Genomic DNA, 26,913 nt, shown 5'->3' on the forward strand with positions numbered 1-26,913 from the left:
AGTGAGAATGTCAGGTGCAGGGCCTGCTCTACAGAAACACAAAAATTCTGAGGCCACATAAGGGGCACATGGAGATCTGATGTCATGAGTCTCCACCTCTGACTCATGAGCTTTGAACCCAGGTACCAGGTGTTCATTTAAATGGATAGAAAAAAGGGGCAGGCACTGGTAAGGATACACGACTTTCCCCCTCTGATTTTCACCTCTGTCCTTTACACTAACTTCAAAAGTCGGAAAAATCATGCCCCTGCAATCACAAACACTGCTCCAACATGTTTTTCAGTTAATTGTTAGTATTCATTGTAGTTCATCAAGCTTGTGGCGGGCACAGGAGACACAATCATATGGCGGGGACTGAATTTCATTGGTAAAGCCCGCCATCAATCTGCAAAGCACCGTTTATGCCACAGCTATAGGTCAGTCTGCAGTGCAAGGGAGGAGGTTCAGCAGCCTGCCTGGTCTTTCATCTCATAGTCATAGAGTCATCTATAGCACAGAAAGAGGCCATTTGGCCCATTGAGTTCATGCTGGCTCTCTATGGAGCAATCCAGTTAGTCCCAATTCCCCGCTAGATCCCTGTAGCACTGCAAGATAATTTCCTTCAAGTTTTCTATGTCCTTTTGAAGTAATTGATTGTTTCCTCTTCCACCACCCTTGTGGGCAGCACGTTACCAGGTCATTAGCACCCGCTGCATAAAAGAGTTCTTCCTCATATTTCCCCTGCATATCGCGCCAAAACCTTCAATCTGTGCCCCTAGTCCTTGTACTATTAGTTAATTGGAACAGGTTTTCCTTGTCTAACTTATCTAAGTCTGTCTTAATCTTGTACACTTCTATGAAATCTCCGCTCAATCTCCTTAGTTCCAAGGAGAACAACCCCAGTTCCAAAGACGCAGCCAGACGTCGCAGCAGGAGACAGACAAACAGAAGACAGATGTAGCAACAGGGCAACAGCAGCAAGGAGAGCACCAGAGACCTGCCTGAACTCAAGGATGTCTCGGAGTGGCTGCAGGACATTCTGAAGGGGGAGGGTGAACAGTTAGAGGTCGTGGTACACATTGGTACCAACGACATAGGTAGAAAGAGGGATGAGATCCTGCAACAAGAATATAGGCAGCTAGGTAGCAGATTAAAAAGCAGGACCCCAAAGATTGTAATCTCTGAATTACTCCTGGTGCCACTTGCTAGTGAGTATAGGAATAGGAGGATAGAGCAGATGAATGCGTGGCTGAGGAGGTGGTGCAGGAGGAAGGGCTTTAGTTTCCTGGATCACTGGTTCTGTTTCTGGCAAAGGTGGGACCTGTACAAGTCGGATGGGTTGCACTTGAACCGGAACAGGACCAACATCCTGGTTGGGAGGTTTGCTCGGGACATTTAAACTAATTTGGCAGGGCGATGGGATACAGAGTGGAGGTACAGTAGGAGGTGATGCACAGTCAAATATAGAAGCGAAACTGAGTCAGTCTGGAAGGCAGAGCAAATATAGACCTGTTAAGGCACAAGTGAAAAATACAAGGTTGGATTGCATTTATTTTAATGCAAGAAGTCTTACCAGTGAGGCAGATGAATTGAGGACATTGATTAGCACATGGCATTATGATATTATTGCTATTCTAGATACATAGTTGAGAGAGGGGCAGGACTGGCAGCTCACTATGTCAGGGTATAGAATTTTCAGGCATGACGGGGAGGGGATAAAAGACTATTGATCAAGGAGTCAATTACTGCAGTGAGGAGGGATGATATCCTAGAAGGTTCCTCAAATGAGGCCATTTTAAGGTAGAACTTAAAAACAAAAAGGGGGCAATGACTTTGCTGGAAGTGTACTACAGACCTTCAAACAGTCAGGGAGAGATAGAAGAGAAGATATGTTGGCAAATCTCAGAGAGGTGTAAAAATAATAGGATAATAATAGCAGGGGATTTCAACTTCCCCAATATTAACTGGGATAGTCTTAGTGCAAAAAGCTTAAAGGGGTGGAATTCTTAAAATGAATACAGGAGAGCTTTTTGAGCCAGTACATAGAAAGTCCTACAAGAGAAGGGGCAGTACTGGACCTAATCCTAGGGAATGAAGCCGGACATGTGGTAGAAGTGTCAGTCGGGGAGCATTTCGGGGATAGTGACCATAACTCTGTAAGATTTAAGGTAGTTATAGAAAAGGACAAACATGTGCCGGAAATAAAGGTACTGAATTGGGGGAAGGCCAATTTTAAGATGATAAAACAGGATCTGGCTAAAGTGGACTGGGAGCAGCTACTTGTAGGAAAGTCTACATCAGACCAGTGGGAGTCATTCAAAAAGGAAATAGTGAGAGTTCAGAGCCAACATGTTCCCTTTAAGGTGAAGGGTAGAACCAGCAGTCCAGGAAACCCTGAATGTCAAGGGAGATAGAGGATTGGATCAGGAAAAAAGGGAGGCTTATGGCAGATTCAGAGTGCTGAATACAGAAGAGGCACGATAGGAATATAGAAAGTGTAGGGGCATACTTAAAAAAGTAATTAGGAGAGCGAAGAGGGGACATGAAAAAACACTGGCGGGCAAGATAAAGGAAAATCCCAAGACGTTTTATAAGTATATTAAGGGCAAGAGGATAACCAGGGAAAGAGTAGGGCCCATTAGGGACCAAACTGGCAATCTGTGTGTGGAGCCGGAGGACATAGGTGAGGTTTTAAATAATTACTTTTCATCTGTGTTCACTATGGAGAAGAACGATGTAGAGATCAGGGAGGGGGATTGTGATATACTCGGGCATATTAGCATTGAAAGGGAGGAAGTATTAGCTGTTTTAGAAGGCTTAAAAGTGGATAAATCCCCAGGCCCAGATGAGATGTATCCCAGGCTGTTATGTGAGGCAAGGGAGGAAATTGCAGGGGCTGTGACACAAATTTTCAAATCCTCTCTGGCCACAGGAGAGGTATCAGAGGATTGGAGGACAGCAAATGTGGTACCATTATTAAAGAAGGGTAGCGGGGATAAACCAGGTAATTACAGGCCAGTGAGTCTAACATCAGTGGTTGGGAAACTATTGGAAAAAAACTCTGAGGGACAGGATTACTCTCCACTTGGAGAGGCAGGGATTAATCAGGGATAGTCAGCACGGCTTTATCAGGGGGAGATCGTGTCTAACTAACTGATTGAATTTTTCAAGGCGGTGACTCGATGTGTAGATGAGAGTAAAGCAGTTGATGTAGTCTACATGGACTTCAGAAAGGCTTTTGAAAAGGTCCCACATGGGAGATTGGTTAAGAAGGTAAGAACCCATGGGATACAGGGCAATTTGGCAAAGTGGATCCAAAATTGGCTTAGTGGCAGGAGGCAGAGGGTAGTGGTCGAGGGTTGTTTCAGCGAGTGGAAGCCTGTGACCAGTGGTGTACCACAGGGATTGGTGTGGGGTCCCTTGCTGTTTGTAGTATACATTAATGATTTAGACATGAATACAGGAGGTATGATCAGTTAGTCTGCAGATGACAAGAAATTGGTGGTGTCATAAATAGTGAGGAGGAAAGCCTTAGATTACAGGATGATATAGATGGGATGGTAAGATGAGCTGAGCTGTGGCAAATAGGATTTAATCCTGAGAAGTGTGAGGTGATGTATTTTGGGAGGACTAACAAGGCAAGGGAATATACAATGGATGGTAGGACTCGAGGAAGTACAGATGGGCAGAGGGACCTTGGTGTACTTGTCCATAGATCACTGAAGGCAGCAGCACAGGTAGATAAGGTGGTCAGGAAGGCATATGGGAAACTTGCCTTTATTAGCCGAGGCATAGAATATGAGAGCAGGGAGGTTATGATGGAGCTGCATAAAACGCTAGTTAGGCCACAGATGGACTACTGTGTACAGTTCTGGGCACCACACTATAGGAAGGATATGATTGCACTGGAGAGGATGCAGAAGAGATTCACCAGGATGTTGCCTGGGCTGGAGCATTTCAGCTATGAAGAGAGACTGAAAAGGCTAGGGTTGTTTTCCTTTGAGCAGAGAAAGCTGAGGGGAGATATGATTGAGGTGTACAAAATTATGAGGTTAGATAGGAGGAAATCTTACCGTTAGCGGAGGTGTCAATAACCAGGGGACATAGATTTAAGGTAAGGGGCAGGAGGTTTAGCGGGGATTTGAGGAAAAAATATTTCACCCAGAGGGTGGTTGGAATCTGGAACGTACTGCTGAAGAGCTGGTAGAGGCAGGAACCCTCAGAACATTTAGGATACTTAGATGAGCACTTGAAACACCATAGCATACAAGGCCATGGGCCAAGTGTTGGAAAATGGGATTAGAATAGTTAGGTGCTTGATGGCCAGCACAGACACGATGGGCTAAAGGGCCTGTTTCTGTGCTGTATAACTCTATGACTCTAATACAGGAAGTCTACAGTGAAGCTGCCAGAGACAAGACTCAATGAGGAGTAATTCTCAGCCAGAAGACAGACAGGCGCTCCACATTGTGAACCTGACACATCACAGAGATGAAGTCAAGCAACTGTAACCAATCTCATAGTCCCGCAACACCGGGCAGCCCACTTCTACCTCCTTCCCAAAATCCACAAACAGGACTGTCTCGGTAGACCCATTGTTTCAGCCTGTTCCTGCCCCACTGAACTTATTTCTTCCTATCTTGACTCTATCTTATCTCCCTTGGTCCACTCTCTTCCCACTTACATCCATGACTCTTCTGATGCCCTACATCATTTTGACAATTTCCAGTTTCCTGGCCCTAACCACCTCCGCTTCACTATGGACGTCCAATCTCGCTACACCTCCATCCCCCACCAGGACAGTTTGAGGACTCTCAACTTCTTCCTTGAACAGAGACCCAACCAGTCCCCATCCACCACCACCCTCCTCCGCCTGACTGAACTTGTTCTCACATTGAACATCTTCTCCTTCAACTCCACTCACTTCCTTCAAGTAAAAGGTGTTGCAATGGGTACCCGCATGGGTCCTAGTTATGCCTGTCTTTTTGTGGGATATGTCAAACATTCCTTGTTCCAGTCTTACTCAGGCCCCCTCCCCCAATTGTTTTTCCGGTACATTGATGACTGTTTCGGTGCCGTTTGCTGCTCTCACCTAGTACTAGAAAACTTTATCAACTTTCCTTCTAATTTCCACCCTTCTCTCTCCTTCACATGGTCCATCTCCGACACTTACCTTCCCTTCCTCGACTTCTCTGTCTTCATTTCTGGGGATAGGCAGTCGACTAATATCCATTATAAGCCCACCGACTCCCACAGCTACCTCAACTACACTTCTTCACAACCTGCCTCCTGTAAGGACTCCATTCCATTCTCCCAATTTCTCCGTCTCTGACACATCTGCTCTGATGATGCTACCTTCCATGACAGTGCTTCTGATATGTCTTCCTTTTTCCTCATCCGAGGATTCCCCCCCCACTGTGGTTGACAGTGCCGTCAACCGTGTCCAGACCATTTCCCGCACCTCTACCCTTACCTCTTCCCCTTTCTTCCCCTGTCAGCATTCCGAAGGGATCATTCCCTCCGTGACACCCTGGTCCACTCCTCCATTATCCCACCACCTCGTCCCCTTCTCACGGCACCTTCCCCTGCAACATAGGAGGTGTAATACCTTCCCATTTACCTCCTCTCTCCTCACTATCCCAGGCCCCAAACACTCCTTTCAGGTGAAGCAGCGATTTACTTGTACTTCTTTCAATGTAGTATACTGTATTCGCTGCTCACAATGTAGTCTCCTCTACATTGGAGAGACCAAATGCAGACTGGATGACCGCTTTGTGGAACACCTCCGCTCAGTCCATAAGCATGACCCCGAACTTCCGGTTACTGACCATTTCAACACCCACCCTCCACCCCCTCCCCGCTCTCATGCTCACATCTCTGTCCTGGGATTGCTGCAGTGTTCCAGTGAACATCAACGCAAGCTCGAGGAACAGCATCTCATTTACCGATTAGGCACACTACAGCCTGCCAGAATGAACACTGGGTTCAATAATTTCAGAGCATGACGGGCCCCCCCCCCCCCCCCTCTTTTTTTCTTTTTTCTTTTTTATTTGGTTATTTTATTTTAGGTTTTTTAGTATGTTTCGTTTGTTTCTACTGTGCCTAGCCACTGTTTCTGTTTTTTAAATTTTTAATTTTTGTGCTTGGAGTTCTTTGTGCTTCACAGTCTATTCACACCTTCTCTGTACTAACGCTTTGTCTTTCAGCACACCATTAACATACCATTTGTTCCATGCCTTTCTGGTCAGTTATTCTCTGTGACCTTGTCCTATCAACACCTTCTCTTTTGTTACCTCTTGCCCCCCCACCACCACCACCCCCACCAACACCCCCCCCCCCCCCACCCCACCCCCCACCCACCACTTTACTTGCTTAAAACCTTTTACATTTCTAATATTTGTCAGTTCTGAAGAAGGGTCACTGACCTGAAACGTTAACTCTGCCTCTCTCTCTACAGATGCTGCCAGACCTGCATTTCTTGTTTTTCTTTCAGATTTCCAGCATCTGCAGTATTTTGCTTTTATTAACTGAAAGCTTTCACCACTTTTAACAGCACATGCCCAAAGAAAACTGGCAAACATATAGTCAGGGTCAAGATTGACACCGGCGCTAGTGCAAGTATCCTACCAGTCCGAAAGATATGTACCAGAGTCATTGGAAATCAGAGATACGACTGACAACTTCCAAGTTATCTGCATACAACAGGTCATCCATTCCTTGCAGTGGCACATTAATAACGCATGCAATGCAGCTATGGCAAGTCAGCATGGAAACCACAAGTATTCTACCTAGTCGACACAAATGGACCAGCAGTGGCAGGACTACCAGCATGCAAGGACTTCAACATCATAACTATCCACAAAGCACTGCCAAGGGGAAATTTCCAAGGACTGGAACCTGCACACAGATTCTGATCAACATCAAACGGTGCAGTCTCTGGAAACCCAACAACAGCACAACTACGCCGCACTTTCACTTCTGCTTTCTAGAGAACCATCAACATCACAACAAGCCAGAATGGACAGGTACCTCTATGAAACCAAGTACTCTTCCCCCAACAAGTGCTCGATCTTGAGTCCCAAGCCTTCAGATGTGGAGGATGAGGAGAGGTGAACATCACGCAATGTCCTGAAGAGGCAGAGGAGGAATGAGTTGAAGCATTGTCTGTTTGCTCTTTGTGATGTGGTACTGGAACACCCCAAGAATGGCAAAGCCTCAACAGTGGTCATCTTGAGAAAAGCAACAGAGTATGTTAGCAGGCTGAAGGCAGAGTAACAGAATATGAATGCAGAGAGGGAGAAACTTCAGAAAGAACAGCAACAGATGAACCACAAACTCTCTGAAAAAGAGTTGTCAAACCATCAAAATGATATATGGACAGCTGAGGCTCTATACTTGTAAATTTCATGATGTCTACACCTGCGTAAATAATTTTGGTGTTATCTAATTTTATGTATTTTTACTTTTAGCAGACGAGACTTATCTTCGGAAAGGAAGGGGATGTTGTCTTTAAGAGTGATAACCCTTTCAGATCTTAGTATGCTAATGAGCTAAGTGCCAGGACGCAGTCATGTGATTTGGAACCAGAGTCACTCTGCAACTGTAACAAGAGAAAGGTTCTGTAAACAGTTAGCTCTGTACTATATCTAATAGTCCAGCTATAAATAAACCTGTTTGAGATCTTCAACCAACTGGACTACATACATCTCATTTATGTTGTATCAGACAACATAAAATAACTCATTACATATGCTGATGCCATCCCCCTGCCAATTTAGTTTAAACCCTGTCCAATCACACTAGTGAATCTCCCAGCGAGGACATTGGTCTTCTTGAGGTGCAACTGTACCTTTTGAATAGGTGCATCCTGCCTCAGAACTGGTCCGAATGCCCCAAATATCTGAAGCCCTCCCTCCTGCACCATGCTTCAAGACACTTGATTGATCCTATCTTCCTATTTCTATTCTTGCTAGTGCGTGGCACTGGGAATAACCCAGAGTTTATTACCTTCGAGGTTCTATTCTTTAACTTCCTCTCTCGCTCCTGAAAATTTGACTGTAGGATATCAACGCCTGTCCTTGGTATGTCATTAGTAACAACGTGTACCATAACTTCTGACTCACTCCCTGCTCTCTGCAGAACCTCCTGCACCCTCTCCATAATGTCCTTTACCCTGCCACCAGAGAGGTAACACACCATGCGGGACTCATGACATTTACAGAAATGCCTGTCGACAAACCCCTGACTATGGAATCACCTATAACAACTGCATTTCTGCACTTTGCTGAACCCTCCTCTACAGTCCATTGCTCAATAATGCCGTGGTCTGGATTGCACTCTTTAAAGGTGTCAGCACTCCTAGCTGTCTCAAAGCTGAGTATCAGTTTGAGAATGGCATACAGCCCAAAGACGCCTGCACTTCCTCCCTCTTCCTAGTCTTCCGATGGCTACCCACTGACTATCCTGAATTCCTATTGCCTGTGAGATGACAACCTCCTGGAACATACGATCCAGGAAAGTCTCCCATCCCTGATGCTCCACAGTGATTACTGCTGCCCCTCAAGCTCAGAAATCGTGAGCTCAAGCTGGAACAGCTGGAAACACTTCTTTCACATGCGGTCGCCCAAGACACATGAGGTGTCCTGAAGTTCCCACATGGCACAGGAATTGCAAGCAAGAGGTCGCAAATGCCAATCCATGATCTAAACATAAACCCTGCATTTCCTTTATAAACAATATATTTAGTACCCTGAATTAAATTATCAATGTTAATGAATACATCTAGTTCTGCTCTGTGCTTATCTTCTTCTTCTTCTTTGGCCTCCATGTCTCGGGAGACAATGGGTAAGCGCCTGGGTGTAGTCAGTGGTTTATGGAGCAGCACCTGGAGTGGCTATAAAGGCCAATACTAGAGTGACGGACTCTTCCACAGGTGCTGCAGAAAAAATTAGTTGTCGGGGCTGTTACACAGTTGGCTCTCTCCTTGCGCTTCTGTCTTTTTTCCTGCCAACTGCTAAGTCTCTTCGACTCGCCACACTTTAGCCCGCCTTTATGGCTGCCCGCCAGCTCTGGCGATCGCTGGCAACTGACTCCCACAACTTGTGATCAATGTCACAGGACTTCATGTCGCGTTTGCAGACATCTTTAAAGCGGAGACATGGACGGCCAGTAGGTCTGATACCAGTGGCGAGCTCGCTGTACAATGTGTCCTTGGGGATCCTGCCATCTTCCATGCGGCTCACATGGCCAAGCCATCTCAAGCGCTGCTAACTCAGTAGTGTGTAAAAGCTGGGGATGTTGGCCGCCTCGAGGACTACTGTGTTGGAGATGCGGTCCTGCTACCTGATGCCAAGGATTCTCCGGAGGCAGCGATGATGGAATGTCAGCTCTTGGCTGACATACGTTGTCCAGGCCTCGCTGCCATAGAGCAAGGTACTGAGGACACAGGCTTGATACACTCGGACTTTTGTGTTCCGTGTCAGTGCGCCATTTTCCCACACTCTCTTGGCCAGTCTGGACATAGCAGTGGAAGAGTTTCCCATGCGCTTATTGATTTCTGCATCAAGAGACAGGTTACTGCTGATAGTTGAGCCTAGGTAGGTGAACTCTTGAACCACTTCCAGAGCGTGGTTGCCGATATTGATGGATGGAGCATTTCTGATGTCTTGGCCCATGATGTTCGTTTTCCTGAGGCTAATGGTTAGGCCAAATTCGTTGCAGGCAGCCGCAAACCTGTCGATATGCTTATACTCCTATTATAACACTGATACACAATTTTTAATTACCCAGCTCCTAATTTCAACCAGTAGCCCCTGCTGGTCTCAAGCTCGCTCTCTTTCTATATAGTAAATTATAAAATCTAACTTAGTATTTGTTTTTATTATTCAAGTTAATTGAACAGTTTTATTTATTTCATTAATTTAGATTAAATTAAAAGCTAACTGGTATAGTTACCCTGAACAGCTGTCCCTTCCCCACAATCTGTTTAGCGCGACGGCAGTTCTCACTTTAACATTTTTCTCACATATTTGACTTGGCTCCAAATTCCCATCCACTCCCATTCCTTTATCTCCGTCCTCCGACCCCCATCCACTCCCATTCCTTTATCTCTATCCTCCGACCCCCATCCACTCCCATTCCTTTATCTCCGTCCTCCGACCCCCATGCACTCCCATTCCTTTATTTCCAGCCTCCGATCTCCACTCCGCTCCTGTTCCTTTATCTCCGTCCAACGATCTCCACTCCGCTCCTGTTCCTATATCTCCAGCGTCCGATCTCCATTCCGATCCCGTTCATTTATCTCCAGCCTCCGACCCCCATCCACTTCCATTCCTTTATTTCCAGCCTCCGATCTCCACTCCGCTCCTGTTCCTATATCTCCACCGTCCGATCTCCACTCCGATCCCGTTCATTTATCTCCAGCCTCCGAACACTATCTGCTCCCATTCCTTTACATCCGTTGTCCGATCTCCACTCCACTCACCTTCCATTGTCTCCGTCCTCCGAACTCCACTCCACTCCCGTTCCTTTATCTCCAGCCTCCGATCAACACTCCACTCCTGTTACTTTGTCTCCGTCCTCCGAAGTCAACTCCTCTCTCATTCCTTTGTCTCCAGCCTCTGACCTCTGCCCCTCTTCCGTTCCTTTATCTCCAGCCTATGATCCCCATCCGCTCCCATTCCTTTATCTCCGGCCTCCAATCTCCACTCCGCTCCCATTCCTTCATCTCCAGCCTCCGATCTCCATTCTGATCCCGTTTTTTATCTCAAGCCTCCGATCTCCACTCCATTCCCCTTCCTTTATCTCCATCATCCAATCTCCATCCGCTCCCATTCCTTTATGTCCAGCTTCCGATCTCCACTCCGCTCCCGTTACTTTATCTGCAGCCTCCGAGCTCCACTCCGCTCCTGTTCCTTTGTCTCCGTCCTCCGAACTCCACTCCGCTCCCATCCCTTTATCTCCATCCTCCAATCCCCATCTGCTCCCATTCCTTTATGTCCAGCTTCCGATCTCCACTCCACTCCCGTTCCTTTATCTCCAGCCTCCGATCTCCATTCCGATCACGTTACTTTATCTCCAGCCTCCGAACCACATCTGCTCCCATTCCTTGATCTCCGTTGTCCGATCTACACTCCGCTCCCTTTACTTTATCTGCAGCCTCCGAGCTCCACTCCACTCCTGTTCCTTTGTCTCCGTCCTCCGAACTCCACTCCGCTCCCGTTCCCATATCTCCAGCCTCCGAACTCCACTCCGCACATGTTCCTTTATCTCGGTCCTCCGAAGTCAACTCCTCTCTCATTCCTTTGCCTCCAGCCTCCAAACTCCGCCCCTCTTCCGTTCCTTTATCTCCAGCCTCCGAACTCCACTCCGCCTCAGTTCCTTTATCTCCTTCCTCCGATCCCCGTCCCCTCCCATTCCAGTATCTCCGTTCTCCGATCTCCAGTCCGCTCCCGTTACTTAATCTCCACCCTCTGATCGCCACTCTGCTCCCATTCCTTTATCTCCAGCCTCTATTATCCACTCCACTCCCATTGCTTTATCACCAGCCTCCGATCTCCACTCGCCTCCCATTGCTTAATCTCCAGCCTCCGATCTCCACTCCGCTCCCATTCCTTTATCTCCCGCCTCCAATCCCTATCCGCTCCCATTCCTTTATCTCCAGCCTCTGAACTCAACTGCGCTCCCATTGCTTTATCTCCAGCCTCCAATCTCCACTCCGCTCCCATTCCTTTATCTCCAGCCTCCGATCTCCACTCCACACCTGTTCCTTTATCTCCAGCCTCCAATCCCCATCCGCTCCCATTCCTTTATCTCCAGCCTCTGAACTCAACTGCGCTCCCATTTCTTTATCTCCAGCCTCCAATCTCCACTCCGCTCCCATTCCTTTATCTCCATCCTCCGATCTCCACTCCACACCTGTTCTTTTATCTCCAGCCTCCGATCTCCACTCCGCTCCCATTTCTTTATCTCCGTCCTGCGATCACCACTCCGCTCCCGTTCCTTTGTCTCCAGCCTCCGAACCCCATCTGCTCCCATTCCTTTATCTCCATTGTCCGATCTCCACTCCGCCCCCGTTCCTTTATCTACGACCTCCAAACTCCACTCCCATATCTCCAGCCTCTAAAATCCAATCTGCTCCCATTCCTTTATCTCCAGCCTTTGAACTCATCTGCGCTCCCATTGCTTTATCTCCAGCCTCCACTCTCCACTCCGCGCCTGTTCCTTTATCTCCAGCCTCCAATCCTCATCCGCTCACATTCCTTTATCTCCAGCCTCCAATCCCCATCCGCTCCCATTCCTTTATCTCCAGCCTCCGATCTCCACTCCATCTCCGTTCCTTTATCTCCATCCTCCGATCTCCACTCCGCTCCCGTTCCTTTATCTCCAGCCTCTGATCCGAATCTGCTGCCGTTCCTTTATCTCCAGCCCCTGATCTCCACTCAGCTCCCATTCCTTTATTTCCGTCCTCTGATCCGAATCCACTCCCATTCCTTTATCTCCAGCCTCCAATCCCCATCCGCTCCCGTTCCTTTATTTCCATCCTCTGATCCGAATCCGCTGCCATTCCTTTATCTCCAGCCTCCAATCTCCACTCCGCTCCCGTTGTTTTATCTCCGTCCTCCGAACTCCACTCCGCTTTCATTCCTTTGCCTCCAGCCTCCGATCTCTGCCGCTCTTCTGTTCTTTTATCTCCAGCCTCCGATCTCCACTCCGCTCCCTTTCCTTTATCTCCAGCCTCAGAACACATCTGCGCTCCCATTGCTTTATTTCCAGCCTCCAATCTCCACTCCGTGCCCGTTCCTTTATCTCCAGCCTCCGAACCCCATCTGCTCCCATTCCTTTATCTCCATTGTCCGATCTCCAGTCCGCTCCCATTCCTTTATCTCCAGCCTCCGAACTCCACTCCGCCCCCGTTCCTTTATCTACGACCTCCAAACTCCACTCCCATATCTCCAGCCTCTAAAATCCAATCTGCTCCCATTCCTTTATCTCCAGCCTTTGAACTCATCTGCGCTCCCATTGCTTTATCTCCAGCCTCCACTCTCCACTCCGCGCCTGTTCCTTTATCTCCAGCCTCCAATCCTCATCCGCTCACATTCCTTTATCTCCAGCCTCCAATCCCCATCCGCTCCCATTCCTTTATCTCCAGCCTCCGATCTCCACTCCATCTCCGTTCCTTTATCTCCATCCTCCGATCTCCACTCCGCTCCCGTTCCTTTATCTCCAGCCTCTGATCCGAATCTGCTGCCGTTCCTTTATCTCCAGCCCCTGATCTCCACTCAGCTCCCATTCCTTTATTTCCGTCCTCTGATCCGAATCCGCTGCCATTCCTTTATCTCCAGCCTCCAATCTCCACTCCGCTCCCGTTGTTTTATCTCCGTCCTCCGAACTCCACTCCGCTTTCATTCCTTTGCCTCCAGCCTCCGATCTCTGCCGCTCTTCTGTTCTTTTATCTCCAGCCTCCGATCTCCACTCCGCTCCCTTTCCTTTATCTCCAGCCTCAGAACACATCTGCGCTCCCATTGCTTTATTTCCAGCCTCCAATCTCCACTCCGTGCCCGTTCCTTTATCTCCAGCCTCCAATCCCCATCCGCTCCCATTCCTTTATCTCCAGCCTCCAATCTCCATTCCGCTCCCATTCCTTCATCTCCAGCCTCCGATCTCCATTCTGATCCCGTTACTTTATCTCCAGCCTCTGAACCCCATCTGCTCCCAATCCTTTATCTCCGTCCTCCGAACTCCACTCCGCTCCCGTTCGTTTATCTCCATCCTCCGAAGTCAACTCCTCTCTCATTCCTTTGCCTCCAGCCTCCGATCTCCGCCCCTCTTCCATTCCTTTATCTCCAGCCTAGGATCCCCATCCGCTCCCATTCCTTTATCTCCAGACTCCGAACTCCACTCCGCCCTCGTTCTTTTATCTCTGTCCTGCAATCTCCACTCCGCTCCCGTTGCTTTATCTCCATCCTCCAATCTCCACTCCACTCCTGTTCCTTTATCTCCAGCCTCCGATCTCCATTTCGATCACGTTACTTTATCGCCAGCCTCCGAACCACATCTGCTCCCATTCCTTGATCTCCCTTGTCCGAGCTCCACTCCGCTCCTGTTCCTTTGTCTCCGTCCTCCGAACTCCACTCCGCTCCCGTCCCATATCTCCAGCCTCCGAACTCCACTCCGCTCCCGTTCCCATATCTCCAGCCTCTGAACTCCACTCCGCACATGTTCCTTTATCTCGGTCCTCCGAAGTCAACTCCTCTCTCATTCCTTTGCCTCCAGCCTCCAAACTCCGCCCCTCTTCCGTTCCTTTATCTCCAGCCTCCGAACTCCACTCCGCCTCGGTTCCTTTATCTCCTTCCTCCGATCCCCGACCCCTCCCATTCCAGTATCTCCGTTCTCCGATCTCCAGTCCGCTCCCGTAACTTAATCTCCACCCTCTGATCGCCACTCTGCTCCCATTCCTTTATCTCCAGAATCCAATCTCCATTCCGATCCCGTCCCTTTATCTCCAGCCTCCGAACCCCATCTGCTCCCATTCCTTTATCTCCGTTGTCAGACCAGAATCCGGTCCCGTTGTTTTATCTCCAGCCTCCGATCTCCACTCAGCTCCCATTTCTTTATCGCCGTCCTGCCATCACCACTCCACTCCCGTTCCTTTGTCTCCAGCCTCCGAACTCCACTCCGCCCCCGTTCCTTTATCTACGACCTCCAAACTCCACTCCACTCCCATTCCCATATCTCCCGCCTCTAAAATCCACTCGCTTCCATTCCTTTATCTCCAGACTCTATTTTCCACTCCACTCCCATTACAAAATCACCAGCCTCCGATCTCCACTCCGCTCCCATTCCTTTATCTCCAGCCTCTGAACTCAACTGCGCTCCCATTGCTTTATCTCCAGCCTCCAATCTCCACTCCGCGCCCGTTCCTTTATCTCCGCCCTCCGATCCCCATCCACTCTGATTCCTTTATCTCCAGCCTCTGAACTCCAATCCACTCCCATTCCTTTATCTCCGGCCTCAGATCACCACTCAGCTCCCATTCCTTTATCTCTGTCCTGCGATCCGAATCCCCTCCGTTCTTTCAACTCAAGCCTCTGATCTCACCTCTGCTCTTGTTCCTTTATCTCCAGCGTGCGAGATCCACTCCGCTCCCGTTCCTTTATCTCCAGCCTCCGATCCGAATCCACTCCCGTTCCTTTATCTCCAGCCTCCGATCCTCACTCTGCTCCTTCTCCTTTATCTCCAGACTCCGATCTCCACTCCGCTCCCATTCCTTTATCTCCGTCCTCAGATCCCCATCCGCTCCCGTTACTTTATCTCCGTCCTCCGATCTCCAATCCACTCCCGATCCCATATCTCCAGCCATCGAACTCCACTCAGCTCTCGTTCCTTTATCTCCGTCCTCCGATCCCCATCCACTCCCATTCCTTTATCTCCAGCCTCCGAACTCCACTCCACTTCTGTTCCTTTCTCTCCATCCTGCGATCTGCAGTCCACTCCCGTTCCTTTATCTCCGCCCTCCGATCCCCATCCACTCCCATTCCTTTATCTCCAGCCTCCGAACTCCAATCCACTCCCATTCCTTTATCTCCAGGCCCCGAAATCCAATCCACTCCCGATCCTTCTTCTCCAGCCTCTGGCTCCACTCAGCTCTGTTCCTTTATCTCCGCCCTCCGATCCCCATCCGCTCCCATTCCTTTATCTCCAGCCTCCGAACTCCACTCCACTCCTGTTCCTTTATATCCGTCCTCCGATCTGAATCCACTCCCGTTCCTTTATCTGCAGCCTCCGATCCCCATTCTGCTCCCATTCCTTTATCTCCAGGTTCCGATCTCCACTCCGCTCCCGTTCCTTTATCTCTGTCCTCCAATCCCCATCCGCTCCCGTTACTTTATCTCCGTCCTCTGATCTTCACTCCACTCCCGATCCTTCTTCTCCAGCCTCCGATCTCAACTCAGCTCCCGTTCCTTTATCTCCGTCCTCCGATCCCCATCCACTCCCATTCCTTTTTCTCCAGCCTCCGAACTCCAATCCACTCCTGTTCCTTTATCTCCAGACTCCGATCTCCACTCCGCTCCCATTCCTTTATCTCCAGGCCCCGAAATCCAATCCACTCCCGATCCTTCTTCTCCAGCCTCTGGCTCCACTCAGCTCTGTTCCTTTATCTCCGTCCTCCGATCTCCACTCCATTCTCTTTCCTTTATCTCCAGCCTCCGATCTCCACTCCATTCCCCTTCCTTTATCTCCATCATCCAATCTCCATCCGCTCCCATTCCTTTATGTCCAGCTTCCGATCTCCACTCCGCTCCCGTTACTTTATCTGCAGCCTCCGAGCTCCACTCCGCTCCTGTTCCTTTGTCTCCGTCCTCCGAACTCCACTCCGCACCCGTTCCCATATCTCCAGCCTCCGAACTCCACTCCGCACATGTTCCTTTATCTCGGTCCTCCGAAGTCAACTCCTCTCTCATTCCTTTGCCTCCAGCCTCCAAACTCCGCCCCTCTTCCGTTCCTTTATCTCCAGCCTCCGAACTCCACTCCGCCTCAGTTCCTTTATCTCCTTCCTCCGATCCCCGTCCCCTCCCATTCCAGTATCTCCGTTCTCCGATCTCCAGTCCGCTCCCGTTACTTAATCTCCACCCTCTGATCGCCACTCTGCTCCCATTCCTTTATCTCCAGCCTCTATTATCCACTCCACTCCCATTGCTTTATCACCAGCCTCCGATCTCCACTCGCCTCCCATTGCTTAATCTCCAGCCTCCGATCTCCACTCCGCTCCCATTCCTTTATCTCCCGCCTCCAATCCCTATCCGCTCCCATTCCTTTATCTCCAGCCTCTGAACTCAACTGCGCTCCCATTGCTTTATCTCCAGCCTCCAATCTCCACTCCGCTCCCATTCCTTTATCTCCAGCCTCCGATCTCCACGCCACACCTGTTCCTTTATCTCCAGCCTCCAATCCCCATCCGCTCCCATTCCTTTATCTCCAGCCTCTGAACTCAACTGCGCTCCCATTTCTTTATCTCCAGCCTCCAATCTCCACTCCGCTCCCATTCCTTTATCTCCATCCTCCGATCTCCACTCCACACCTGTTCTTTTATCTCCAGCCTCCGATCTCCACTCCGCTCCCATTTCTTTATCTCCGTCCTGCGATCACCACTCCGCTCCCGTTCCTTTGTCTCCAGCCTCCGAACCCCATCTGCTCCCATTCCTTTATCTCCATTGTCCGATCTCCAGTCCGCTCCCATTCCTTTATCTCCAGCCTCCGATCACCACTCCTCTCCCGTTCCTTTATCTACGACCTCCAAACTCCACTCCCATATCTCCAGCCTCTAAAATCCAATCTGCTCCCATTCCTTTATCTCCAGCCTTTGAACTCATCTGCGCTCCCATTGCTTTATCTCCAGCCTCCACTCTCCACTCCGCGCCTGTTCCTTTATCTCCAGCCTCCAATCCTCATCCGCTCACATTCCTTTATCTCCAGCCTCCAATCCCCATCCGCTCCCATTCCTTTATCTCCAGCCTCCGATCTCCACTCCATCTCCGTTCCTTTATCTCCATCCTCCGATCTCCACTCCGCTCCCGTTCCTTTATCTCCAGCCTCTGATCCGAATCTGCTGCCGTTCCTTTATCTCCAGCCCCTGATCTCCACTCAGCTCCCATTCCTTTATTTCCGTCCTCTGATCCGAATCCACTCCCATTCCTTTATCTCCAGCCTCCAATCCCCATCCGCTCCCGTTCCTTTATTTCCATCCTCTGATCCGAATCCGCTGCCATTCCTTTATCTCCAGCCTCCAATCTCCACTCCGCTCCCGTTGTTTTATCTCCGTCCTCCGAACTCCACTCCGCTTTCATTCCTTTGCCTCCAGCCTCCGATCTCTGCCGCTCTTCTGTTCTTTTATCTCCAGCCTCCGATCTCCACTCCGCTCCCTTTCCTTTATCTCCAGCCTCAGAACACATCTGCGCTCCCATTGCTTTATTTCCAGCCTCCAATCTCCACTCCGTGCCCGTTCCTTTATCTCCAGCCTCCAATCCCCATCCGCTCCCATTCCTTTATCTCCAGCCTCCAATCTCCATTCCGCTCCCATTCCTTCATCTCCAGCCTCCGATCTCCATTCTGATCCCGTTACTTTATCTCCAGCCTCTGAACCCCATCTGCTCCCAATCCTTTATCTCCGTCCTCCGAACTCCACTCCGCTCCCGTTCGTTTATCTCCATCCTCCGAAGTCAACTCCTCTCTCATTCCTTTGCCTCCAGCCTCCGATCTCCGCCCCTCTTCCATTCCTTTATCTCCAGCCTAGGATCCCCATCCGCTCCCATTCCTTTATCTCCAGACTCCGAACTCCACTCCGCCCTCGTTCTTTTATCTCTGTCCTGCAATCTCCACTCCGCTCCCGTTGCTTTATCTCCATCCTCCGATCTCCACTCCACTCCTGTTCCTTTATCTCCAGCCTCCGATCTCCATTTCGATCCGAAGAAGGGTCACTGACCCGAAACGTTAACTCTGCTTCTCATTCCACAGATGCTGCCAGACCTGCTGAGTGAATCCAGCATTTCTTGTTTTTGTTTCAGATTTCCAGCATCCGCAGTATTTTGCTTTTATTATCCATTTCGATCACGTTACTTTATCGCCAGCCTCCGAACCACATCTGCTCCCATTCCTTGATCTCCCTTGTCCGAGCTCCACTCCGCTCCTGTTCCTTTGTCTCCGTCCTCCGAACTCCACTCCGCTCCCGTTCCCATATCTCCAGCCTCTGAACTCCACTCCGCACATGTTCCTTTATCTCGGTCCTCCGAAGTCAACTCCTCTCTCATTCCTTTGCCTCCAGCCTCCAAACTCCGCCCCTCTTCCGTTCCTTTATCTCCAGCCTCCGAACTCCACTCCGCCTCGGTTCCTTTATCTCCTTCCTCCGATCCCCGACCCCTCCCATTCCAGTATCTCCGTTCTCCGATCTCCAGTCCGCTCCCGTAACTTAATCTCCACCCTCTGATCGCCACTCTGCTCCCATTCCTTTATCTCCAGAATCCAATCTCCATTCCGATCCCGTCCCTTTATCTCCAGCCTCCGAACCCCATCTGCTCCCATTCCTTTATCTCCGTTGTCAGACCAGAATCCGGTCCCGTTGTTTTATCTCCAGCCTCCGATCTCCACTCAGCTCCCATTTCTTTATCGCCGTCCTGCCATCACCACTCCACTCCCGTTCCTTTGTCTCCAGCCTCCGAACTCCACTCCGCCCCCGTTCCTTTATCTACGACCTCCAAACTCCACTCCACTCCCATTCCCATATCTCCCGCCTCTAAAATCCACTCGCTTCCATTCCTTTATCTCCAGACTCTATTTTCCACTCCACTCCCATTACAAAATCACCAGCCTCCGATCTCCACTCCGCTCCCATTCCTTTATCTCCAGCCTCTGAACTCAACTGCGCTCCCATTGCTTTATCTCCAGCCTCCAATCTCCACTCCGCGCCCGTTCCTTTATCTCCGCCCTCCGATCCCCATCCACTCTGATTCCTTTATCTCCAGCCTCTGAACTCCAATCCACTCCCATTCCTTTATCTCCGGCCTCAGATCACCACTCAGCTCCCATTCCTTTATCTCTGTCCTGCGATCCGAATCCCCTCCGTTCTTTCAACTCAAGCCTCTGATCTCACCTCTGCTCTTGTTCCTTTATCTCCAGCGTGCGAGATCCACTCCGCTCCCGTTCCTTTATCTCCAGCCTCCGATCCGAATCCACTCCCGTTCCTTTATCTCCAGCCTCCGATCCTCACTCTGCTCCTTCTCCTTTATCTCCAGACTCCGATCTCCACTCCGCTCCCATTCCTTTATCTCCGTCCTCAGATCCCCATCCGCTCCCGTTACTTTATCTCCGTCCTCCGATCTCCAATCCACTCCCGATCCCATATCTCCAGCCACCGAACTCCACTCAGCTCTCGTTCCTTTATCTCCGTCCTCCGATCCCCATCCACTCCCATTCCTTTATCTCCAGCCTCCGAACTCCACTCCACTTCTGTTCCTTTCTCTCCATCCTGCGATCTGCAGTCCACTCCCGTTCCTTTATCTCCGCCCTCCGATCCCCATCCACTCCCATTCCTTTATCTCCAGCCTCCGAACTCCAATCCACTCCCATTCCTTTATCTCCAGGCCCCGAAATCCAATCCACTCCCGATCCTTCTTCTCCAGCCTCTGGCTCCACTCAGCTCTGTTCCTTTATCTCCGCCCTCCGATCCCCATCCGCTCCCATTCCTTTATCTCCAGCCTCCGAACTCCACTCCACTCCTGTTCCTTTATATCCGTCCTCCGATCTGAATCCATTCCCGTTCCTTTATCTGCAGCCTCCGATCCCCATTCTGCTCCCATTCCTTTATCTCCAGGTTCCGATCTCCACTCCGCTCCCGTTCCTTTATCTCTGTCCTCCAATCCCCATCCGCTCCCGTTACTTTATCTCCGTCCTCTGATCTTCACTCCACTCCCGATCCTTCTTCTCCAGCCTCCGATCTCAACTCAGCTCCCGTTCCTTTATCTCCGTCCTCCGATCCCCATCCACTCCCATTCCTTTTTCTCCAGCCTCCGAACTCCAATCCACTCCTGTTCCTTTATCTCCAGACTCCGATCTCCACTCCGCTCCCATTCCTTTATCTCCAGGCCCCGAAATCCAATCCACTCCCGATCCTTCTTCTCCAGCCTCTGGCTCCACTCAGCTCTGTTCCTTTATCTCCGTCCTCCGATCTCCACTCCATTCTCTTTCCTTTATCTCCAGCCTCCGATCTCCACTCCATTCTCTTTCCTTTATCTCCAGCCTCCGATCTCCACTCCATTCTCTTTCCTTTATCTCCGCCCTCCGATCCCCATCCGCTCCCGTTACTTTATCTCCGTCCTACGATCTCCACTCCACTCCCGATCCTTCTTCTCCAGCCTCTGATCTACATTCCACTCCCGTTCCCATATCTCCAGCCTCCGAACCCCACTCAGCTCCCGTGCCTTTATCTCCTGGTTCCGAACTCCTTTATCTCTGTCTTCCGATCCGAATCCCCTCTGTTCTTTTATCTCCAGCCTCCGATCTCCACTCCGCTCCCATTCCTTTATCTCCAGCCTCTGATCTCCCCTCTGCTCCCGTTCCTTTATCTCCGTCCTAGGATCCGTATCCACTCCCGTTCCTTTATCTCCAGCCGCCGATCTCCACTCCACTCCCGTTCCTATATTTCCATCCTCTGATCTGCTTCCGCTCCCCTTCCCTTATGTCCAACCTCGAAACTCCACACTGCTCCCATTCCCTTATCTCTGTCCTCCGATCTCCGCCCCTCTACTGTTCCTTTATCTCCAGCCTCCAATCCCTATCCGCTCCCATTCCTTTATCTCCATCTACTGATCTCCGTTCCGCTCCCGTTCCTTTATCTCCGTCCTCCAATCTGAATCCGTTCCAGTTCCTTTATCTCAGTCCGCCGATCTCCACTCCACTCCTGTTCCTTTATCTCCGTCCTCCAATCTCCACTCCACTCCTGTTCCTTTATCTCCGTCCTCCAATCTGAATCCGTTCCCGTTCCTTTATCTCCGTCCTCCAATCTCCACTCCACTCCTGTTCCTTTATCTCCGTCCTCCAATCTGAATCCGTTCCAGTTCCTTTATCTCAGTCCGCCGATCTCCACTCAGCTCCCATTCTTTTATCTCTGTCCTCCGATCAGAATCTGTTCCATTCTTTCATCTCCGTCCACCGATCTCCACTCCGCTCCCGTTCCTTTATCTGGATCCTCCGATCTCCTGCCTGCTCACGTTCCTTTACCTCTATCCTGAGATCTCCACTCCGGTCCCTTTCCTTTATCTCCAGCCTCCAATCTCCACTCAGCTCCCGTTGCTTCTTTCCCAGCCTCCGATCTCCACTGCACTCCCGTTCTTTTATCTCCAGCCTCCGATCTCCAGTCCACTGCCATTCTTTTATCGCCAGCCGCCGATTTCAACTCCATTCCCGTTCTTTTATCTCCAGCCACCGATCTCCACTCCTCTCCCATTTCTTTATCTCCGTCCTCCAATCTCCACTCTACTCCCGTTCCTTTATCTCCAGCCACCGATCTCCACTCCTCTCCCATTTCTTTATCTCCGTCCTCCAATCTCCACTCTACTCCCGTTCCTTTATCTCCAGCCACCGATCCTATCCACTCCCATTCCTTTATCTCCAACCTCCGATCTCCACTCCTCTCCCGTTCTTTTATCTCCAACCTCCGATCTCCACTCAGCACCCATTCCTTTATCTCCATCCTGCGATCTCAACTCTGCTCCCATTCCTTTATCTCCGTCCTCCAATCTCCACTCTACTCCCGTTCCTTTATCTCCGCCCCCGATCCCATCCACTCCCATTCCTTTATTTCCAACCTCCGAACTCCACTCCACACCCGTTCCTTTATCTCCATCTACTGATCTCCATTCCACTGCCATTCCTTTATCTCCGCCCCCGATCCCCATCCACTCCCATTCCTTTATCTCCAGCCTCCGATCTCCACTCTGCTCAGTTTCCTTTATCTCCAGCCTCCAAACTTTGCTCCACTCCCGTTCCTTTATATCCGTCCTCCAAACTCCACTCTGCTCCCGTTCCTTTGCCTCCAGCCTCCGATCTCCACTCAGCTCTCATTCCTTTATCTCTGTCCTCCGATCCGAATCCCATCCATTCCTTTATCTCCGTCCTCCGATCCCCATCCACTCCCGAACCTTTATCTCCGTCCTCCGATCTCCACCCCACTCCTGTTCCTTCTTCTCCAGCCACTCATCTCCACACCACACCGTTCCCTTATCTCCAGCCTCCGATCTACACTCCTGTTCCTTTATCTCCTGTCTCCGATCTCCACTCCGCTCCCGTTCCTTTATCTCCTGCCTCCGAACTCCACTCCACTCCCATTCCTTTATCTCCGCCCCCGATCCCCATCCACTCCCATTCCTTTATCTCCAACCTCCGATCTCCACTCCGCTCAGGTTCCTTTATCCCCAGCCTCCAAACTTTGCTCCACTCCCATTCCTTTATATCCGTCCTCCAAACTCCACTCTGCTCCCGTTCCTTTGCCTCCAGCCTCCGATCTCCACTCTGCTCCCTTTCCTTTATCTCCAGCTTCCGATCTCCACTCAGCTCTCATTCCTTTATCTCTGTCCTCCGATCCGAATCCCCTCCGTTCCTTTATCTCCGTCCTCCGATCCCCATCCACTCCCGAAACATTATCTCCGTCCTCCGATCTCCACTCCACTCCCGTTCCTTCTTCTCCAGCCACTGATCTCCACACCACTCCCGTTCCTTTATCTCCGTCCTCCGATCCCCATCCACTCCCGAAACATTATCTCCGTCCTCCGATCTCCACTCCGCTCCCGTTCCTTCTTCTCCAGCCACTGATCTCCACTCCGCTTCCGTTCATTTATCTCCGTCCTCCGATCTCCCCTCTGCTCCCATTTCTTTATCTCCATCATCCGATCTCCACTCCACTCCCATTCCTTTATCTCCAGCCTCCAATCTCCACTCTGCTCCCTTTCCTTTATCTCCAGCTTCCGATCTCCACTCAGCTCTCATTCCTTTATCTCTGTCCTCCAATCCGAATCCCCTCTGTTCCTTTATCTCCGTCCTCCGATCCCCATCCACTCCCGAAACTTTATCTCCGTCCTCCGATCTCCACTCCGCTCCCGTTCCTTTATCTCCAGCCTCCGATCTCCACTCAGCTCCCGTTCATTTATCTCCGTCCTCCGATCTCCACTCCACTCCCGTTCTTTTATCGCAGTCTTCCGATCTCCACTCCACTCCCATTCTTTTATCGCTGTCCTCTGATCTGAATCCGTTCCCATTCTTTTACCTCCATCCTCTGATCTCCACTGCACTTCCGTTCTTTTACCTCCATCCTCTGATCTCCACTCCGCTCCCGTTCCTTTATCTCCAGCCTCCGATCTCCACTCAGCTCCCATTCTTTTATCTCTGTCCCCCGATCAGAATCTGCTCCGTTCTTTCATCTCCGTCCTCCGATCTACACTACGCTCCCATTCCTTTATCTGGATCCTCTGATCTCCTGTCTGCTCACGTTCCTTTACCTCCGTCCTGAGATCTCCACTCCGTTCCCTTTCCTTTACCTCCAGCCTCTGAACTTCACTCCGCTCCCTTTCCTTTATCTCCAGCCTCCAATCTCCACTCAGCTCCCGTTGCTTCTTTCCCAGCCTCCGATCTCCACTGCACTCCCTTTCCTTTATCTCCGTCCTCCGATCTCCACTCCACTCCTGTTCCATCTTCTCCAGCCACTGATCTCCACACCACACCGTTCCTTTATCTCCAGCCTCCAATCCCTATCCGCTCCCATTCCTTTATCTCCATCTACTGATCTCCATTCCACTCCCGTTTCTTTATCTCCAGCCTCCGATCCCCATCCGCTCCCATTCCTTTATCTCCGTCATCTGATCTCCCCTCTGCTCCCATTTCTTTATCTCCATCATCCGATCTCCACTCCACCCCCATTCCTTTATCTCCAGCCTCCAATCTCCACTCTGCTCCCTTTCCTTTATCTCCAGCTTCCGATCTCCACTCAGCTCTCATTCCTTTATCTCTGTCCTCCGATCCGAATCCCCTCTGTTCCTTTATCTCCGTCCTCTGATCCCCATCCACTCCCGAAACTTTATCTCCGTCCTCCGATCTCCACTCAGCTCCCGTTCATTTATCTCCAGCCTCCGATCTCCACTCAGCTCTCATTCCTTTATCTCTGTCCTCCGATCCGAATCCCCTCTGTTCCTTTATCTCCAGCCTCCGATCCCCATCCACTCCCGTTCCTTTATCTCCAGCCTCCGATCTCCACTCAGCTCCCGTTCATTTATCTCCAGCCTCCGATCTCCACTCCACCCCCATTCCTTTATCTCCAGCCTCCAATCTCCACTCTGCTCCCTTTCCTTTATCTCCAGCTTCCGATCTCCACTCAGCTCTCATTCCTTTATCTCTGTCCTCCGATCCGAATCCCCTCCGTTCCTTTATCTCCGTCCTCCGATCCCCATCCACTCCCGAAACTTTATCTCCGTCCTCCGATCTCCACTCCGCTCCCGTTCCTTTATCTCCAGCCTCCGATCTCCACTCAGCTCCCGTTCATTTATCTCCGTCCTCCGATCTCCACTCCACTCCCATTCTTTTATCGCTGTCCTCTGATCTGAATCCGTTCCCATTCTTTTATCTCCATCCTCCGATCTCCACTCAGCTCCCATTCTTTTATCTCTGTCCCCGGATCAGAATCTGCTCCGTTCTTTCATCTCCGTCCTCCGATCTACACTACGCTCCCATTCCTTTATCTGGATCCTCCGATCACCTGTCTGCTCACATTCCTTTACCTCCGTCCTGAGATCTCCACTCCGTTCCCTTTCCTTTACCTCCAGCCTCTGAACTCCACTCCGCTCCCTTTCCTTTATCTCCAGCCTCCAATCTCCACTCAGCTCCCGTTGCTTCTTTCCCAGCCTCCGATCTCCACTGCACTCCCTTTCCTTTATCTCTGTCCTCCGATCCGAATCCCTTCCGTTTCTTTATCTCCGTCCTCCGATCCCCATCCACTCCCGAAACTTTATCTCCGTCCTCCGATCTCCACACCACTCCCGTTCCTTTATCTCCATCTACCGATCCGAATCCGCTGCCGTTCATTTATTTCCAGCCTCCGATCTGCACTCCACTCCCGTTCCTTAATCTCCAGCCTCCGATCTCCACTCTGCTCCCGTTCCTTTATCTCTGTTCTCCAATCTACAACCCACTCCCGTTCCTTTATCTCCATACTCCGATCCGAATCCGGTCCCATTCTTTTATCTCCGTCGTCCGATCTCCGCTCGGCTCCCATTCTTTTATCTCCAGCCTCCAATCTCCACTGCACTCCCGTTCCTTTATCTCCAGCCTCCGATCCCCACTCCGCTCAGGTTCCTTTATCTCCAGCCTCCGAACACCACTCCACTCCCATTCCTTTATCTCCAGCCTCCGATCTCCAATCCGCTCAGGTTCCTTTATCTCCAGCCTCCAAACTTTGCTCCACTCCCGTTCCTTTATATCCGTCCTCTAAACTCCACTCTGCTCCCGTTCCTTTGCCTCCAGCCTCCGATCTCCACTCTGCTCCCGTTCCTTTGCCTCCAGCCTCCGATCTCCACTCTGCTCCCGTTCCTTTATCTCCAGCTTCCGATCTCCACTCAGATCTCATTCCTTTATCTCTGTCCTCCGATCCGAATCCCCTCCGTTCCTTTATCTCCGTCCTCCGATCCCCATCCACTCCCGAAACTTTATCTCCGTCCTCCGATCTCCACTCCACTCCTGTTCCTTCTTCGCCAGCCACTGATCTCCACTCCGCTCCCGTTCCTTTATCTCCAGCCTCCAATCCCCATCCGCTCTCATTCCTTTATCTCCATCTACCGATCTCCATTCCGCTCCCGTTCCTTTATCTCCATCCTCCGATCCGAATCCGCTGCCGTTCATTTATTTCCAGCCTCCGATCTCCACTCCACTCCCGTTCCTTAATCTCCAGCCTCCGATCTCCACTCTGCTCCCGTTCCTTTATCTCTGTCCTCCAATCTACACTCCACTCCCGTTCCTTTATCTCCATACTCCGATCCGAATCCGGACCCATTCTTTTATCTCCGTCGTCTGATCTCCACTCGGCTCCCATTCTTTTATCTCCGTCCTCCAAACTCCACTCTGCTCCCGTTCCCTTATCTCCAGCCTCCGATCTCCACTCTGCTCCCGTTCCTTTATCTCCAGCCTCCGATCTCCACTGCACTCCCGTTCCTTTATTCCCGTCCTCCAAACTCCACTCAGCTCCCATTCCCTTATCTCCAGTCTCCGATCTCCACTCTGCTCCCATTCCTTTCTCTCCACCCTCCGATATCACCTGGGACATCTTTTATTATCTTGCTTAAGTCAGATATTTTTTTCCACTCGTTCCTCTCTTACAATATCTCCCACCCTAGCACCAACTCC

The sequence above is a fragment of the Heterodontus francisci genome, chromosome 3, assembly GCF_036365525.1.
Source record: "Heterodontus francisci isolate sHetFra1 chromosome 3, sHetFra1.hap1, whole genome shotgun sequence".
Taxonomy (NCBI): Eukaryota; Metazoa; Chordata; class Chondrichthyes; order Heterodontiformes; family Heterodontidae; genus Heterodontus; species Heterodontus francisci.